This window comes from Myotis nattereri (assembly GCF_964212035.1).
Source record: "Myotis nattereri genome assembly, chromosome: 1".
In the NCBI taxonomy this organism is placed as follows: Eukaryota; Metazoa; Chordata; class Mammalia; order Chiroptera; family Vespertilionidae; genus Myotis; species Myotis nattereri.
The window spans coordinates 145,054,110-145,073,500 of NC_138075.1; the positions used below are offsets into that span (position 1 = coordinate 145,054,110).

General features: G+C 41.9%; 1 pseudogene across 1 annotated transcript; it reads right to left on the reverse strand.

Moving 5' to 3' along the window:
• Window positions 1-5,819: 5,819 nt before the first annotated feature.
• On the reverse strand, window positions 5,820-12,936 carry LOC308530897 (pleckstrin homology domain-containing family G member 5-like; annotated as a pseudogene). The gene is made up of 3 exons: window positions 12,851-12,936; window positions 8,181-10,772; window positions 5,820-5,971 (listed from the first exon to the last, which is right to left on the reverse strand). The product of its transcript is annotated as a pleckstrin homology domain-containing family G member 5-like (transcript).
• Window positions 12,937-19,391: the final 6,455 nt, after the last annotated feature.

Sequence of the window (19,391 nt, forward strand, 5' to 3'; positions counted from 1 at the left end):
AATACCTCTCCTATGAATGTGTGACTGTCCATCTATCCCTTTATGTTCATCAATATTTCCTTTATATATTTAGGTGCTCCTATGTTGTATCCATAAGTATTTACTGAGGTTATATCCTCTTGTTGGATTGATTCCTTTATCATTAAAAATGTTCTTTTTTGTCTCTTAGTATAGCCTTTGTTTTGTCTCTTAGTATAGCCTTTGTTTTGTCTTTGTCTGATATAAGTATCATTGTCCCAGATATTTTTCATTTCTTCTTGCATGAAACATCTTTTCCATTTTTTAACTTTTGGTCTTTGTGTGTCTTTTAATCTGATATGGATTTCTTATAGACAGTATATGTATGATTCTTATTTTCTTATTTATTCAGCTACCCTATGTGCTTGGGTTGGAGCATTTAAAGTGATTATTGATAGGTACATAGCCATTGCCATTTTATTATTCAGATTTATCTTCTTCCCCCTTCCCCACTGTCTTTAAGACTTCCTTTTAGTATTTCTTACAATACTAATTTGGTAGTGATAAACTCCTTTAGTATTTTCTTATCTGGAAAACTTATCTCCACTTCAGTTTTTTTTTTTGTTGATTAAGTTATTACATATGTGTCCTTATCCCCACATTACCCCCATCCCCCCCACTCATGCCTTCACCCCCCTGGTGTCTGCGTCCATTGGTTAGGCCTATATGCTAGCATATAAGTCCTTTGGTTGATCTCTTCCCCCTTATCCCCAACCTCCCCTACCTTTCCTCTGAGGTTTGACAGTCTGATTGATGCTTCTCTGTCTCTGGATATGTTTCTGTTCATCAGTTTATGTTCATTGTTTTCCACAAGTGAGTGAGATCATGTGATATTTAAAATGATACCCTTGCTGGGTAGAGTAGTCTTGGTTGTAGATCCTTGCTTTTCCTCACTTTGAATATTTTGTGCCAATCCTTTTGGCCTGAAATATTTATTTTGAGAGATCAGCTGACAGTCTTATGGGCTCTCCCTTATAGGTAGCTAACTGCTTTTTTCTTGCTGCTTTTAAGATTCTCTCTTTGTCTTTAACCGTTGGCATTTTAATTATGATGTATCACGGTGTAGGCCTCCTTGATATCATATTGTTGAGAATCTTTGTGCTTACTGAACTTGTATGTCTATTTCCTTCACTGGATTGGGGAAGTGTTCAATCATTATTTCTTCACATGGGTTTCTCTCTCTTTTCTTTTTCTGGTAACCCTGTGATGCAAATGTTTGAATTTTTATTTTCAACATTTCTGGAAGCCAAAAATATTAAGTCAATATTATCAAGAAATTCTTACTTTTCCGTAACTATGTGTGCAGTAAATGTCATTTTAGAATGTGTTGCACTTTCTCTTTTGTCATATCTTCCTGGAAAGTGTTAGGCACTCACTGAGTGAGTTGGAGTAGGAATAAGGTCTTGTTTCTCCAGGAGTGTATATTAAGTTTGGAGAGTCTCACATGAGCAGAAAGGAGAGATATATGTGTACATCTTATTTACAAAGGAGTGAATCCTGGAGACCAATGACCTCATTATTGATTGAGATATCTGGTTGACTATGACAAAGCACTAGGAATTTGAAGTTAAGATTACTTTGTCACTGAAGAGGCTCACCTTTATGGGCACTCAAGATTTGGTGGTAATAGATATGAAAATAATACTTAACATATTTGGTCCATTTCCTGAAAATATTGTTAAAAATTATATAAAATTTTAATTACTTTAAAAGTCCAACTCCTTGAATTTTATCAAACTCCATTAGGGTATAATTCTTAGATCCTGTGGACAGAACTACAATACAATAGTTTAGATTTATATTTATCATGATTTTGCATGAAGGTACACTGCTTTTTGTTTGGCTTGCAGTATCTGACCTAATGATTTCCAACTATTTTTTTTCTTTCTTAAAAATCATGAAGAAATATGACCAAGGAAAGGAATGCTTCCCTAATTATAATTCATTTCCCATAAATGAAAAAAAAAAATCAAAAAACCTTCTAGCATTTAAGAAGCATTTCTTCATAGGGGAAAAAGAAGCAGAGCTCATTTTTCTTTATAATTGCTAGCTTTGAGTAATCTTGTCTGATATTTGAACAAAATCTTCCTAGGACCTGAAGACAATTGTTAGGCGCTTGTTGTTTTTCAAAACAAAACTACATCCTGGCTTATGAGATGGCAAATGCTGGTGGATTAGGCCAACTAAGAAAGGGCTGGAAATGCGCTATTTTACATAATCCTCAGCAACACACCAAACTGTTTTTAGTTATTCTATTGCCATGTGTAAATACTGTATTAAACATTAGACATGATATATAAGTGCTTGATTTTTTTAAAAAAATATAGGCAAAAAGTGTATCATTTTTCTTCCATCTGTAGGCTGCTTACTCTCTTGATTACTACAGGTTCAGTATTTGGTTTCCATAATTTTCTTTATACTGAAGTGTCACACTTCATTTTAACTTGAAAATTGATATTGTGATGCATCTCAAAAATGAAAAGGCTTGAACAAAATGGAAATGATTTTCATTCTAATCATTCTGAGAAAACCCATAGAAATAGCAACTCTTTGCTTTTGCTTTGCATTATTGGTAATACATGACAAACCAGTTCAAACAACTGTTATCAAGCTATTAAATTTCCTTGCTTTAATGTGACTATATGTGCTTAAAAACAAAAATAGAGAACTCTCTTCACTTGAAGGGCGTTACCATTGCTCATCAGTTTCTCTGGTTGCAAAGTAGTCCTTAGCTTGCTCTTCTGCATACACTCGGAGTTCCTTGCTTATAAAACTGATGTAATGTCATAGATTTAACTCATCTTCCAGAAAACTACTACTGCAGCAGGTAGACTCATTTTTGCTGCCTGCAGAAATCATTAGATGGATAGTTTTATTTTGAAGTTTATTTGAAGGTTCTAGGACAGTGATAGCGAACCTATGACACGCGTGTCAGAGGTGACACGCGAACTCATTTTTTTGGTTGATTTTTTTTGTTAAATGGCATTTAAATATATAAAATAAATATCAAGAATATAAATCTTTGTTTTACTATGGTTGCAAATATCAAAAAATTTCTATATGTGACACGGAACCAGAGTTAAGTTAGGGTTTTTCAAAATGCTGACACGCCTTGCTCAAAAGGTTCGCCATCACTGTTCTAGGAGTTCTAGATCATTTTTCATAAGACAAACACAGGACCTTGAGAGCCCTTGCTAGTTGATGGTGTTCTTTGCTTTAGTTTTCTTCATCCATCCATTAATTCGGAGATGAGCATATCCCACTGTGATTTTCATAAAATGCCCTTTCAATTGACTGTGCGAGAGCCTTCAGCTCATCTGGAAGTTTTTGCCAGACTGACTTCATAAAAACTCCCCACCCCCACTAATTATTAAAGGAATAAACATTTACTAGTAGCATTTTTTTTAAAAAAATACAGAAAAGTAGAAAATGAACTGCCGAAAAATATCACTCATAATTCCTCTCCTCAAAAGGAACAGTATTAAACTTTTGACCTCATTCTTTTTAAGTTCGACTTTCTGCTGGATTGGTCCACTGATCCAACACTACTGAGAATTTTGGCTGTGATATAGAAGAATCTTCAGAAATGTTGAGGGAAATCTTTCCCTATTAGAGTTAATCAACTTAGGCTTAAAATACTTGTTTGTTAAGCACATGGTATGTAGTATCAGAATGGTACTCCTATTCATTAACTGGAGAAAAGAGGAGAAAAATAGTGCTCTGAGTTGGGATAGAGAGTGCTCAAAAAGACCACTTCATTCTTGGCAACCATATAGGCTGCATTAGGAAGAGTAAAGTATTAAGGACAATAGAAATGTTTGAAGATTTACTCTTTGCCTTAAGATTTCTTTTATGCATAACAATGGCAGTCCAGGAGTAAAGGGGAGGCAAGCTGTTTTCTGTGCTACGTGACCCATATACATATAGCTCTGCAAGTAACACTGCCAATCATTTCCCTTGAGTTTCAGAATTGTATACCCAATTCTATCTCAAAGCAAATATATCATTTATCCATTTCTACCCTCTTCAAAGGAGAAAAAACACACACACCCAAGCTTCTACTCATTTTGTTCTTATTATGTTAGTGGATAATATTACTACCTATACTGTCACCCAAGATAGAAATCTAGAAATTATCCTGTAATCTTTCATATCCCCAACTACAAATCTTCTTCAAGTTTGATACAGTAATGGCTTCTGATTTTTTCTTAATGACTTTATTTCCTTTAGCATCACCACTGGTTTGTCGATATCCTCATCATTGCTGTGCATCCAGTAACCAACAAAGTACCTGCCACGTTATTCACCCAGGAAATGATTGTGAGCATGATTGCTTCCTTAAACATTATGATTCAGAATGTGAGCCCCCAAAAGTCTCACCTATCTTAATCCTTTTTGATCTCACTTCATAACGTTCATACAACCTATGATCTAGGAACTACTATTAACTCCATTTAATAGATGTAAAAATTGGAGCTAAGATTGGTTACACATAGTCACCCACTTATCAGTGGTATAGCTGGGATTCAATGACATATGGTTTGATCCTGGGCCCCCATTCCTAAACCCAATTGTATTCGACTTCTTGATAATATATCAAAACTCATGGTTAAATAGAGTAAATAAATAGAATACATAGCATGGTGTTTTGTCTATGGTGGTAAAATAATACATATTTGACTGACTAAATTAAATGAATGTATACTAGTAATCAAAGCAAATCAAACCAAAGAACAAGCAAATGAGGCCCACACTTAATTGTCATTATTTATTAAAGAATAAAGAAAAAATGTGAGGGATATCAGGAGACTTTAAAAAATACTTATAATATCAAGTGAGTACAATATAATTCATTGGATTAACTGAACAACTTCCTTGTCTTTTATGAATCATTAAAATAAATCCAAGTAAGGAAAATATTTCAATGAGGGAGAAACAAATAATACTTTATAATTTAAGGGGAGTTCTGCATGTTCAGAGTATCCTTTTGCAGGTCAGTCAATCTGGCAGAGAATTACAATAGTGCCCAGGTAATGATGAAGACTGATTCTATGCAGATCTCCAGGCCTCCAGCACCACAATTCAGTGTTTCCATCTCTCTCTTGTACCATTTAATACTCACAGCTTTACCACCATTACATGACATAGGAATAAGTTATCTGCCACAACCTTTTGCAGCAAGGATTCAGGATCTGGAAAAGGGGCTGTGCACAAATGGATACACTAGACAAGAAATATGAATTTAGAAGGCATGGGGGAGCCAGGCGAATAACTTCCCTTTAGCAGAGAAGCTCCCTGAAAGCTTTTATTTACTTGCCTACACATTTGCCCTTTAGGAATACAAACAGGCATATGAATGGTAAAGTTCGGTAAACAATAAAAGGATTATCAGGTTAGGAGATCGCCTTCAGCCATTTGGCCAGCAGCAGGGTAATATAATGCTGATTTTCAGACCTGCTGAATATCAAAGTCCATTAGCCTTCTAAAGGACTTCTCACATTTATATTTTAACTATTGTTGGTCTTTACCCCCTAGCAGTTCCCCCTTTTTGTTTTCTTAATAAATTTAGAAAGGTGTATGCCATTTGCAGGGCTCGGGCCTTTAAGATTTTTTATTCTGCATCTGCAGACTAGAATTAAACATATAAAAATAAGAATGAGATAGGCAATAGTGGTTAAGCTAAAAAACAAATGTAGGGTGGTCAATGAAAAGCATTGAGTTCTTTTATGTCCTTTTAAAACTTGTTGTCAAGTATTTAAGGAATAATTCCATAGTAGGCTTCTTTCTGGGCCATCAGTTCTTTATAGGTCCCCTTCCCAATCACCGTCCTCTTGTGGCATGACAGCAATGATATTCGAGTTCTGAATGGTGGATAAATGGTGGGCAATGGCAATGCAGGCCTGAACTTCTTTAGCTTTGTCCAGGGCAACCTGCACTGACATACAGCTGATGACTGCTAACATGGCAAGGTGTTTTTACCATCCCCCATCTCTGGACTGTTTTTCCTCAGTCTCGTCAGCATGTTGCTTGGGGTTACTGCTATCTGTGGTTGGAGTAGTCTGGTCAGTTCTTCTCTCAGATCCATTGTTGAAGTTTCCACATTGGCTTGGAGGAGTTTCCTGGAAATACGCAAGCATATCCTTGACCAGAGGTTAATAAAGGAAGCCTTCCATAAACCAGACTTGAGATTTTTCTATTTAACCAGACCATTTTCCTTTGGCGTATTCTGACACCAGTGTAATTCCATGGGTGTCATTTCAGCATTACAAGTGAAAAATTTAAAGTAATTTTAAGGCTTGATGTAGTTTACTTACAGGAGATTTCTTCACTATTCTCCCTTTTTTGTTTTTCAAGTTGGGATTTTAGAGGCCCTTGAGGCAGATGTATAAGCTTTGTTTAGGGAGGCAAAATGCAAATTATTTACTTTTCTTTTTGAGGCCTAATACATTGATTTTTAATTACAGTTTTCCAGATATTTGAAGGAAATCTATTTCTGATTTTTCTTCCAATTTCTAGGCCACATTTAAGGAGTTTCTTTTAAAAACCCCTTTTCTTTCTTTTAAACAGAGCAATGAACTTGATTGCTTTTCAGAAATACCAATCAAAGAGAGGTATGCTGACAAATACTGTAATGCATGCATATCAAGTAAAAGTAACTCTCTTTTTACTTATGGTGTCTTATTAATGGTGAGATTTAATGCTTGAATAATAACTTTTAGTTTACTTTGTAAATATTAGAGGAGGAGATTTTAAAGTTCCTCCTTTTATTAAGCTTAAATTTACCTTTAAACAGCATTCTTTTTGGCTAGTGCTCATTTGCATATGTATGCAAGTTTTACTTTGGACTTTGTTAGAACAAATTGCTTAAAAAATATTTGCTTCTCATATAACTGAGTTTATATGAGACCTTGATTATATTAGAAAAAGCTAATTTATTAAGTAACTAAATTAGGCATCTTTATTGAAAAAGTAAAGTAAGCAAACCTATACACTTGACCTATGAAGTACAGATACCACTCCACCTCCCAGCCCACCTGAAGAGCAGGCTGCCTGAGGCTTCTTGTCTTAAAATTCTGTTGCTGAAGAATCTGGTTTTGCTTAAGAAGTATTCAGCAACTTTGTCCTGCTAAGCTTAGAGGTTGAAACCTTTATAAAATTTAAAATATATGTATTTAAATAGAACACAGTTATTAATTTTTATTTGATAAATCTTTCCATGTGATTTCAAGTATACTAAGTTGGCCTAATTTAGTTCAAAAATATTTCTTTTAAGAGAAGAGTAAATACTTGAATTATTCTAGAGCCCTTGAAATGTGCTAAAGTTATTTCTTGGTTAAAGTCTAGAAATATAACTTGGAAAGACTATCAAATATAGATAACCCAAAGATTATTTACTTTTTATAATTATTCTAAAAGATGATAATTAAATTTAAACTGGTTTTTATATTAAAAACTAGAGGCCTGGTGCACGAAATTCGTGCACTGGGGATGGGTAGGGGGTCCCTTAGCCCAGCCCGTGCCCTCTCGCAGTCCAGGACCCCTCCCTCCTTACCGCCCACCTGCTTGCTGCTTCCTACCGTTCAGCTTGCTGCTCCTTAGTGCTGCTGTGAAGGCCTTGGGTCTGCTGGGTGCTGGGCCTGCTGTGTCTCTGATACTCCCAGCAGCCCCAGCACCTTGATGGCGGGGCTTGGGGCTGCTGGGTGCTGGGGCTGTGGATCTGTGCCTTTGATCAGGGCCCCAGCAGCCCCAACACCAAGGTGGTGGGCCTTGGGGCTGCTGGGTACAGGCCCCCCCTGAGTGTTTGTGTCTTCTATCAGGCCCTCAGCAGCCCCAGAGCTGAGGTGGTGGACCTTGGGGCTGCTGGGTGCCGAGCCTGCAGGTTTGTGTCTCCGATCAAGCCCCCAGCAGCCCCAACACTGCCTCAGCGGGGTTTGGGGCTGCTGGGTGCCGGGCTCCCCTGCGTGTTTGTGTCTGTAATCTGGCCCCCAGCAGCCCCAGCAGCCACAGCACTGCCTAAATAACTTCAGGGAAACTTTATTTAGTCTTCTTTTAAAAGCAATCTAGTTTAAAAATGAGTTGCAGTTAAGAGAGAACAAAGAACATGGTACCTAAGAGTGAAATAGACAGACAGAGGAGAGGCTGGGCACTGGTCAGGGGCTTACATGCCAACTGTTCTCCTCCTGGAAAATGATGTAAAATCGGTTTCTTTAGTTTTCTGCTCAATGGTCTTCTCCAGCGAGTGGAGTGGCATCTGCTCGCTTCTCCCTGGGGCCTGGCTTGGTGGCCGCCTTGGGGTCTGGCTGCGCTCCAGCGGGCTCCGCACGGGCCTGCCTGCTCCGCCTGGCCCTGCCCACACGTTGCTTCCTTCCTCCGAGTCTTCCTTGGGCACAGCCCCGGTCCATCACCTCCTCCTGTGTCTGCACCGCTTCCACAGGCCGAGAAAGAGGCCCACACGGAGTTCAGGTCTGCAAGGAGCTGGTCCTCTGCTCTCAGAACCTTCGGGATCTCCGCTTGCAATTGTTCCCTTCCATGACCTTCCTTCCCTACCTCCAGTGTCTTCCCAGAGCACCCGCATGCCTGCCCTCCAGCAGCAGGTTGTCTTTGTGTGGCTTTCAGGGCAGCCTTCAGGGCCTGGTGGCTGCACTGTGGCCCTTCCACGTTGGGCGCCGGGTCTGAGGCCTCCCCGGGAAGGTGGGCGGCTCCCCAGCAAGTCCTGCTGCACCAGGCACACCTGTGCTTGCCCCCCCCCCCCCCCCACCGCACCCTCCAGGCATGGCGGCTCCACACTGTGCTCAGGGCCTGGGAGTTAAGCAGCAGGGTGGTCCTGATGTGGTAGAGCTGGGCCAGCTGGGTCAGCTTCCTGTGCTGGGCAGAGATGGGGGGGGGGTGGGGGGAGATGGCTCAGGCTGGACCCTGGGGGAGGTCCCTGAGGGCAGCTCTCTGCTCCTCCTGGCGGGCCCTTTGGCTCCCCTGCCAGGCAGGCGGTCCTGCCCTCCATCTCTGATAGCTGGGAGCCACTGCCAGGGCTTGGTGCGCCCCTGCAATTCCAGCAGGACCCAACTTCCTGAGAGGAGCCCTGAGTCCTAGTGCCGGTGGCTGTGGAAGCCAAGCAGAGTTCCGACAGGCTGCGGCTGGGGGCTGTGGGCGCCCCCTGGGTGGCGGCCCCTGCCAGCAGCTGCAGGAGGCTGGCCTCAGATTTGGACTTGAGCAGGTGGGGCAGGCAGGGCAGCAGCTGGACAGGGGTGTGGCAGCGGAGGCAGGGCGAGGGCGGGGGTGAAGGGGCCTGTGATAAATCTAGGGGCTGGGGGTGGCTCCACTACAGGGGCTGGGGTCGCAAAGTCTTGCAAGGAGGTGGGGGAGAGGGTGCCATAGGCGGAGTCCATGGAGCAGGAGCTGCCCTCCCCGGGGCCCAGGGCCAGCAGTTCGCTGGTCGGTGTGACAGATGAGGCGGTGGTACTGAGGGACATCTCTCCGACTGGGAGCTGAAGGGTCCGCCCTCGAACTCGGGAGAGGAGAGTGTCTCCCCGGGCTCCAGCACCACCACGGCCAGGGTCTCCATGGAGCCGTCCGAGGCGCAGTGCTGGGAGTCCAGGCTGTTGCTGCTTTTGCGCAGGATGGTGAGGGAACTGGCGGCGAAAGTGCTACTCTCCCCACCCTCCTCTTCCTCTTCCTCCTCCAGGCTCTGCAGGTGCTGCTGGCTGCCCGCGTGCTCCTGTGCATGTAGCTGCTGCAACTAGTTCTAGGCATTGTAAATGGAGTCCACCCAGCCCTGGCACAGAGCCTGCCCTCTGGCCTGGAACGTGTAGGTCCCCACGGCACTGTGGACTCGTTCAGGTAGATGAGGAGGAAGGAGCCAGGGTCCCGCAGCTCCCGGCACAAGATCTTGTCCACCAGCAGTGGTGGCCTGATGACTTTGGTCCTCTCAGCCTTCTTCACGGCCTTGGTCACTAAGAGCAGGTCCGTGAAGAGGAAGCAGTACACATCCATCTTGCTGTGCTTTCCCTCCTTCATCCTCAGGCTGTCCTCCAACATCAGCTGACGAGTCTCCTCTGGGGAGGCATCTGGGATGGGCACGGTCAGGTCCAGGTGCAGAAATTCCTTCAGGAGCTTGTCCACCTCGTTGTTGCTACCCTCCACCACCTCTTAGGCGTCCATGCGGCTCACCACAGGGGCCAGCTGCTGCTGCATGCACGTGTTCATGTGGTGGATGAAGCGCTTCACAGAGCTGATCATGGTGATGACGGCCTCCTTGGCACGCGCAGCTCGTCCATCTTCCTCAGCACTGACTTGAGCAGCAGCGGGTACTTGGTGAGCCGCCTGTGGGGCTTGGCGAGCATGTCGCTCAGCTTCAGCCGCTGGCACTTCTGGTACTTCTCTGCCCACATCACGTAGGCCCAGACGAGGTCGTTGTTGTGCAGCAGGCTGCACATGTACTCCATGCAGTCCTCCTCCTCCATGCAGTACCAAATGTAGGGTTTGAAGAAGGAGCCGAACATCTCGAAGCCTTTGAGGAGGTCCCGGGCTGCAGCAGCACCCCCGTGCGCAGCACCTTCTCCACCATCCGCGCCATCACGCGGCCTGACAGCCCATGGTGCAGATGCGGGATCTCGGGGATGTTGCTGAACAGGAGCGGGGCATGCAGGTGTCCAGACTCCTCCCCAGGGCGACCCTTCACCCGGGAGTCCCCGCTGCTCCATTCACCCTCTCGGCCAGCGGGGAGTGAAGCGCCCTCATTGGGTCCATTGCTCTGGGCTCTGGGGAGGAGGAGGCCACAGAGGGCGAGGCCCTGGCACAGGAGGAAGCCGTGGATGGCAGGCAAGGAGCCCAGGACTCACTGCGCCCCCGCCACCACCCGCGTCCCACTGGGGCCTGCACCCAGGAGTGCCATGGCTGTGGCAGGGCCACAGGCTAGGCTTGGAGTTGAGTCCTCCATGCACAGTCCCAGCAGCCTGCCTGGTGTGGGTGGGGATTTCGGTTCACCTTGAGGGAGGCTCCGGCCTATGTCTGCTCCTCTCCTGGTGGAGTGGAGGGACTCCAGCACTGAGGTCAGAGGAGCTGCCTTCCAGCCCCCAGGCCGCTTTTTGGAGTAGGAAGTTTCACCATTGGCCTCTGCCTAGGACGTGACCTCTGCACCCCCAAGTTGCATAAACACACAGGGCTTCCATCAGGCTTCGCTGATCCCGGGGCGGGAGGCCTCTCTGCTTCGCTGATCCCGGGGCGGGAGGCCTCTCTGCTCTGTGGCTTCCGGGCTGTTTGGCTTCGCTCCACCGCTTGGAGCCTGTGTATGCAAATTAACTGCCATCTTTTAGCTTCTATAATTGAAGCATTGCATCTTTTAGAGCTGTTGCTTCAGGAGCTCAGAGCCAGGTGGTGGGCGGGGGCAGGCGGGGAACCTTGGCTTCCTCCATCGCTGAGGCAACCAAGCCTCCTGTTTACTTCAGCTGCCTGGCTGCCAGCCGCCATCTTGGTTGGCAGTTAATTTGCATATCGCCCTGATTAGCCAATGGGAAAGGTAGCAAAGTTATAGTTAATTACCATGTTTCTCTATTATTAGATAGGATTGGTTCAGACCAGAGAATTAATCCTATTTTTTTAATCAGATAATAAAATATTATATCCTAGGTTAAAATTTTACTACACATAGTATACATAAGGATTACAATATATTTTGAACTCCTAATTTCTCCAGAGAAAACGCAAGAATTATTTTTCTCAAAATGGAATTTCTATACTTGATGCATTTTGTTATCACAACCATATAATTTCTTCCAACTTGGTTTTATTCTATAGTATCTGTAAAGAGATTGGGCTCAATCCAAGAAGGCCACACCTTCTCTTAAGCTAGCCTTTTTCTCTTCACAGATACAGAAATCCCAGATGTCTCCCTTAAATTGTGAGAAATGTCTCATCTATCCAAATTTCAAATGATGGACTAGAAAATAAAAACATGGCAAAAATGAGACTTTGAATTGCACTCTTGGGAGTGGGCATCCATTTCATAGGATCACCAAAAGACCTAGTAATTAATGGGCTGGGGCCTTTTTCAGTTACTTCCCTTTGTCTAGGGAATTTTCTTAGAAGTTCTGTTATCGGCTACATGTACTGCTCTTATTCTTTCTTTCCCCATTCCCACATTCTGTTTGCTCTGGGGAAATTTAGTAATGGCCTGTCCATCTACTGTTTCTTTTCTATTAAATTAAATTAAAGGCATGCTTAGTAAACTAACAATAAACAACAAAGACAGATAAAACAACAATCAACAGACAAGTGCCCATAACACATAGACAAGACTTAATAAATCAGAGTTCTTTTCATGGATCTTATCTTATTCTGTTCTCCATAGCATTGACTGGCTTCTAAAGTTATTTTAGCTAAAATTTGCTTGTCCCAAGGCTTCCTATGGTAATTTTCAGACAAAGCATTAAAGAGTCCTTTTGTAAAACAACTGATAGCCCCATTTTTCTCTAGCTGTTGAGCATTTCCACACTAGAGGCAGAGGATCCAGGGCCTTAGGTGTTACAGACTTTTGATCCCCAATACAAATTAGGCATAATGCAGCTTGAACAAGAGCCCGCAAAGTTAAAGATGACAAGGGCACTCGTTTTCCTTGCACCTGCTTTAAGAGAGTACCTTTTGACATTTTAATTTCTTTATCCTTAAGCATGCAAGCTAAAAATTTACAATGATGTTTTTGCCTTTTACTCAAATTCTTCCCCATTATAGCCTGACTGAAATAAAAGATGTTCCCACCCACTTTATAGTTTGAGACTTCCAAAGCTGGCACAGGCTTTGTACGCAGTGAATTTCCCCACCTTTTCGGTGCACTTCCCACCTTTCCAGTGAACTTCGTTTTTCACTCAGGTGAATCTTCTTCTCCAGGTCTCTTTTTGAGGAACCAGATGTGAATGCCGCATCCATTTGCAGCTAGGGTTCAAAGACTGGAGAAGGGGCTATACAGAAATGGATGCACTAGACAAGAAATATGAATTTAGAAGGCATAGGGGAGCCAGGTGGATAACTTCCCTCTAGCAGAGAAGCTCCCTGAAAGCTTTTATTTACTTGACTACAACCAGGCATATGAATGGTAAAGTTTGGTAAACAATAAAAGGATTATCATATTAGGAGATTGCCTTCAGCCATTTGGCCAGCAGCAGGGTAATATAATGCTGATTTTCAGCCCTGCTGAATATCAAAGTCCATTAGCCTTCTAATGGACTTCTCACATTTATATGTTAACTACTATTGGTCTTTGCCTCCAGCAGTTATCCCTGATGTGGCTCAGTATATTCCTTTTTCCTATCCCTACTTCTTTTTTTTTTTAACTTTATTTTTATTGTTGACACTATTACAGATGTCCCCATTTTCCACTCCTTTGCCCATCTCCATCTATCCCCTCGCCCCTCCCTTCCCTCTGGCCATCACCACACTGTTGTTTATGCCCATGGGTTATGCATATATGTTCTGTGGCTCATCTCTTCACACTCTTTCATCTAGTGCCGCCTCCCCTCTGATAGTTGTCAGTCTGTTCCATGTATCCAAGTATCTGTTTCTATTTTGTTTGCCAACTTATTTTGTTCATTAGATTCCATATATAAGTGAGATATGGTGTTTGTCTTTCTCTGACTCTCTCATTTCACTTAGCATAATAATCTCCATGTCTATCCGTGCTGTTGCAAAAGGTAAGAGTTCCTGTTTTATGGCCCTATAGTATTCCATTGTGTAAATGTACCACTGGTTTTTAATCAACTCATCTACTGATGGGCACTTGGACTGGGTGCTGTTGGTGGGAATGCAGACTGGTGTAGCCACTATGGAAAATAGTATGGAATTTCCTCAAAAATTTAAAAATGGAACTGCCTTTTGACTTCAGGGATCCCACTTCTGAGAATATATACTAAGAGTCCAGAAATACCAATTCAAAAAAATATATGCACCCTTATGTTCATAGTGGTGTCATTTATGATAGCCAAGATCTGGAAATAGTTCAAGTGCCCATCAGTAAATAAGTGGATAAAAAAGCTGTGGTAGATTTTGAAAGGACACAACAGGACTGATAGCTGTGTCCTTAACCCCTCTTCCAAGAAAAAGCCACAGGATGTATCAGTTGCTCAGCCTGCCCTTATCTCGGCCAATGGGAAAGCGGGGGGGGGGGGGGGGAACTAGCCCAAGGCCAAAAGTATGCTAGCCACCCCACCCCGTCTTTGTTTAACCAGACCCTAGCTGCACCCTGCCCTTGCATCACTATCCCCTGGCCCTCACTCAACCAACCGGAATTGGCCAAATCAGTGGTCAGAGTGTGCCCCCACCCCCCAACCCCAAGCCCTATAAATTCTTTGTTCTCTTGGAACTCCGGGCTCTCTCTTGCATCCAGTAATGGAGGCGGGGGGTGGGGGGGACCAAGCTGGCTTGAATAAAGACTCTATGCTTTTGTATCGGATTTGGTGCTCCCTAGTGATGTCCTTTGGGGGGTCTTGAAATCTGGGCATAATAATTTAACCCTACTTCTTAATGCTTCAGATCATCTGAAACCTTTTCATTGTGCACATATTCTCATTTTCTCCTGTGAATATTCCTTTTATCTTCCACTAGAATTAAAATCAAGTGTTCTCTTGACAATATTGCTTCTCCTGTAGCCATTAAGAGGAACTTGTTTCCTCCTTAACATTGGACCTAGAGATGGAAGAAATTCCTTCCTTACATCTTATTGCTATTTTCAACAATCCTCCCAACCTCTTTTTTAAATAAGCAAGCAAGCAAGTACACATATCTTGTGTCTCATGTTATCAGATTCTACCTCCTCTACACTGCTGTTTACAGTAATCTAGACTCCTAGACCCCTTCCACTTATTCCTTGAAGATTTCAGCTCCCAGGTTATTGACACTCTGTTTAATATTATTCCTGGTGTGAAGGTATATTTTAAATCAATAAAAGAACAGCCCCTGACATCTGAAAGCTAAGCCATATGACTTTTTATTGGCTAATAAAAAATATCACAGAATATAAACCTCAGACTCTGAGATTTTAATAAAAGGAGCTAAAATAAGACTACTTTATAAATTTGTCTAAACACAGACATAAACTAGATTATCATACTACCCTAAAATACCAAATATCCCTCTTTCTTGGCTAAAATGAGTAATTGCTACTTCTTTACCAATTACAGCTTTAGCCTTGCTTTACTCTGCCCTTCCTAGAAAGACATATTGAGGTCTAGTCAGTTGTAGGATTATTCCTACTTTCTAGTCTAAAGTGACCCCAACTTCCTTAGATCCTCCCTAAAATGCCTCAACCAAAATCCAAATCCTATAATTGGTTTTTGCTAACACCCTTTTACTGAGACATTCCATGCATCCCTTGCTGCATTGAGTAAGAAGCTCAACTTGTTCAAATCCAAGCGTGCTCCTGGTGATCTTTGCCTGCCAGCATTAACACTATTAGAATTCCTGGTGATATTAGCATCACATTATAACATCCGAACTTCTCCCTCTTCTGCCCCCCCACCAACTTCCTTAATTTTCTCCCCTTTTTGTGCTCCATTTTACCAAAGGGATCATCTCATTGTCATGATTGTGTAATTTCCAGCAACGTTAGTCCATTCATAACATTGGTTTCATTTATTTTACTCTCGCACTTCTTCCACCTCATTCCTCATAATAACCCAAGTTCAACAACTCTTCTATCTCATGGAGATTTTAATGTAAGTAATAATTTCACCATTTTATTATTCCTCATCTTGTCTTATACGACTCAAATTCTGTAGGTGATCATTTTAACTAGTTTCTTGCATGCACCTGTATTCCTGTTCCCCGTCCCCCCACCTTTCTCCTTCATTGCCCTTACTAGGATAAACCGTTACTCTAGTTAAATCTATCTACCTCTTCTCTGCATAAGTCCATCCTGCTGAAGGCTGCTGCAGAGAAACAGAATTGTACTGACTGGTTTACTTCAAATTCCTGATCACTATTCATAAGCTTGGCATTAGTACCTCCAATGGCTCCTATTACGTTTTCTGCATCATTCATTCCTCTCTCTTTCCTGGATATACTGCCTCCTCTTTTTTTTTCAATTTCTCTCCTTTATCCTCAATATCAGCTGAATGCCATATATGCCAGGTCCCTTGAAACAGCAAGCATGGACCGGCTCCCGGCAAGCTGATTACCTAGGTTTTTTTATTTCACTAAGAGATTGGGAATAATCAAAAGAGAATTTCCAAAAACTTCTAGCAGTATGAAAACTTACATGCATATGTGCCCTTTATGTCTCTATTTTCCTTCCTGTTAACTGAAAAGAACTCTCCATTGTTAAGGCTAATCTCCTTCCCCATATACCAAATTCCATCCCCTATACCTACTCAAGAATACTGGCTACTTGTCTTTCCCTCTTTCACATTATTATTATTTTTTACCTGTACTTGACATCTTTTGGTATGTAAATATAGTTTGATTTCTCCCATCCTAAAAACTATTTTTTGTCCTCACTTCATATTAAGTTAATATGCTATTTTCCTCTTTCTTATTTTTTGATGATTCATTTTTATGTATCAACTTGTTTGGGTAATGGTATCCGGATATTTGGTTGAACACTATTCTGAATGTTTCTTTGAAGTATTTTTGGATGAGATTTACTTCTATGTCTGAACTTTGAGTAAAACACATCATCCTCCTTAATGCAGATGGGCTTCCTTCAATCAAATGAAGGCTTGATTAGAACAAAAGGCTGACGTCCCTCTAGCAAGAGAGAGTTCTGCTAGCAGGCTGCCTTCAGACTTCTCCTGGAACATCAGTTCTTCCTGATCTCCAGCCTGACTGCCTTGGTACTCTAAGTGCCACACTTCCCAACTCTTCTCACACACTCTCATCAGCTTTTCCACCCCATCACTTGGCCAAATTGCTCTGGTCAAGGACACCAAATCACCACCACATTGTTAATTCATTTTTTACCTTTTATACTATTTGATCTCCAGCATTATGGCTGAATAATGCTCACACCTCACCGAGGACCTGTCTCTGTCCTAGTCTCTGGTCATTATGAATGTTATGTACCTTACCTAGCAAAAGTGACTTTGCAGATATGATCAAGCTGAGAATCTTAAGGTGGGGAGATTATCCTACTCAGATTATCCAGATAGACTGTTTGTAATCACAGAAGTCAAGGGGCAAGAGTGTAAGAGTCACAACAGGAGGTGTGAAACAGAAGCAGGGAAGAGAGAAAGAGAATTTAAGATGCTATGCTGCTCTCTTTGAAGATAGACGAAGGAGCTACAAACCAAGAAATGAAGGCAACCTCTAAAAGCTAAAAACGGCAAGCCCATTAGCAGATGAGTGGATTAAAAAACTGTGGTACATGTACACAATGGAATACTATGCTGCAGTAAAAAAGAAGGAATTCTTACCATTTGCAACAGAATGGATGGAACTGGAGAGTATTATGCTAAGTGAAATAAGCCAGTCAGAGAAAGATTAATATTACATGATCTCACTCATTTATGGAATATAATGAGCAACATAAATTGATGAACAAAAACAGATCCAGAGACAGAGAAGCATCAATCAGACCGTCAAACCTCAGAGGGAAGGTAGGGGAGGGTGGAGGTAAGGGAGAGAGATCAACCAAAGGACTTGTATATATACATATATATATAGATAGATATATAGATTGATTATAGATTGATTATAGATTAGATATAGATATAGATATAGATATAGATATAGATATAGATATTAAACACAATGCTGGAAGATATATTCCCCTACTTTACATAGGCTGGCACAGTGCTGGCACTATGGTTGGCATAAATACCATTCTTCCCTGTTCCTTCTTTTTTGTGTGCAGTGTTGTCTGAGGATAACACATTATGGTCTGAAAAATACAGCTCCATATGGAGAGCCACCTGCACTGTCCTCTGTTTGGTCTTTCTCAGCTGCAGCTGCACTTGTGTGTACAACCTTGTGCAAGGCAAAAGGAGGCTATTGAACTAGGAAGAGTTCATTGCTGCTGTCCATGGGGACTTCTTTGACATAACCTGGCTGCATGCCATTCAAGGTGACAAGCCCTGAAGTATAGCCAGCAGCCTTAAAATATGCAAATGGCTTCCCAGTAGCTATTTGCCCATTTTCTATGCTTGGTTTCAATGCCTAATTTTCAGTTAGCCAGAGTGAAACTCAGTCATAATCATGCTTGTTTGCCTATGATTCTTTCTTTATGTGCTAATTAAACAAACTTTTCCTTTTTCCTTCTTTTTAAGAGATAAGAGGAATACTGTAGTTGCCAGGCATTTAATATTTATATTTTGAATCAAGTAGGTTGGATTGTTATTGTAGCTAAAACAGACAACACTACTACTCTTCTACCTTGAGTTACAACCACAACCCACCTTTGCTTCTGTGGTCTGTTTCTTCATCCCTGGGTTTTTCTGAGCTGAGCTGGGTTAGAGGCAGGGCGGAGAAACAGAGGACAAATCCCTGGGCACACACCATTCTTACCCTATTGCAAGTTAACGGCTTATTTTCTGCAATCATTTATTTTAAGTGGGAACAGGAAGAAAGTACTGGATTGAGAGACTTGAAAACCTTGTCCTGGTTCTCTCCTTAATTAGCTGGATAATGTTAGGCAAGACCAGTAACTGCTCTGGTTTTCAGTCTCTTTATGATCAAATGAGGCAGCACACTTGGATTATTTTGGAAGTTTTTTCCAGCTTTAAATTACAATGTATTTAGAGTACTTCACTTCCCTTCATTATGTTGTTGATTGTAAAATTTTTGCATATTTTTCCACTTTGCACTTGATCTAATTTAGGATGTATCTGAAAACTGCTGTCAGAAATTTCATTTTGACATTTCCTATATTCTTTTATCTTCTCTGCTGGAAGAATAATTGTGATTGCCAAACTGAATAATTGTTTTCACACACATTATGTGTACTTTTTTTTAAATATCCTGCTTCCCATATGTTTTACAGAATTTCTGCATGATACAATTTTTAAAAATGAGTTTATTCATTTGGGAAGTAATATTTCACAGCAATAATCTCTAGCAATTTATGTTAATTTTTTTCTCAGCCCAGTCTGATTAAGTGTCCTGAAATGGTCTTTTCAAATCTTATTTGGAAAATAATTATTCCCAAATAAGTATGTAAGTAAATCTTATATGGAAATAAATCTTATTTGGGCAGTGTTCTTCATGGACCAAGGCTATTCCCTGGAACAGGACAGAGGGTCATATTTAGAATGATCTTAAGTTTAACATGAAGAAGTTCAAAATCTGTAGCATCTTCTACAAAAGCTGATGATTGCATGGGCCTACTTCATTGGAAGGAGGCACCTGTGGGTAGAAACTCAACCAGAGAATTTTGTGATGAAAAGACAGGCTGAGCC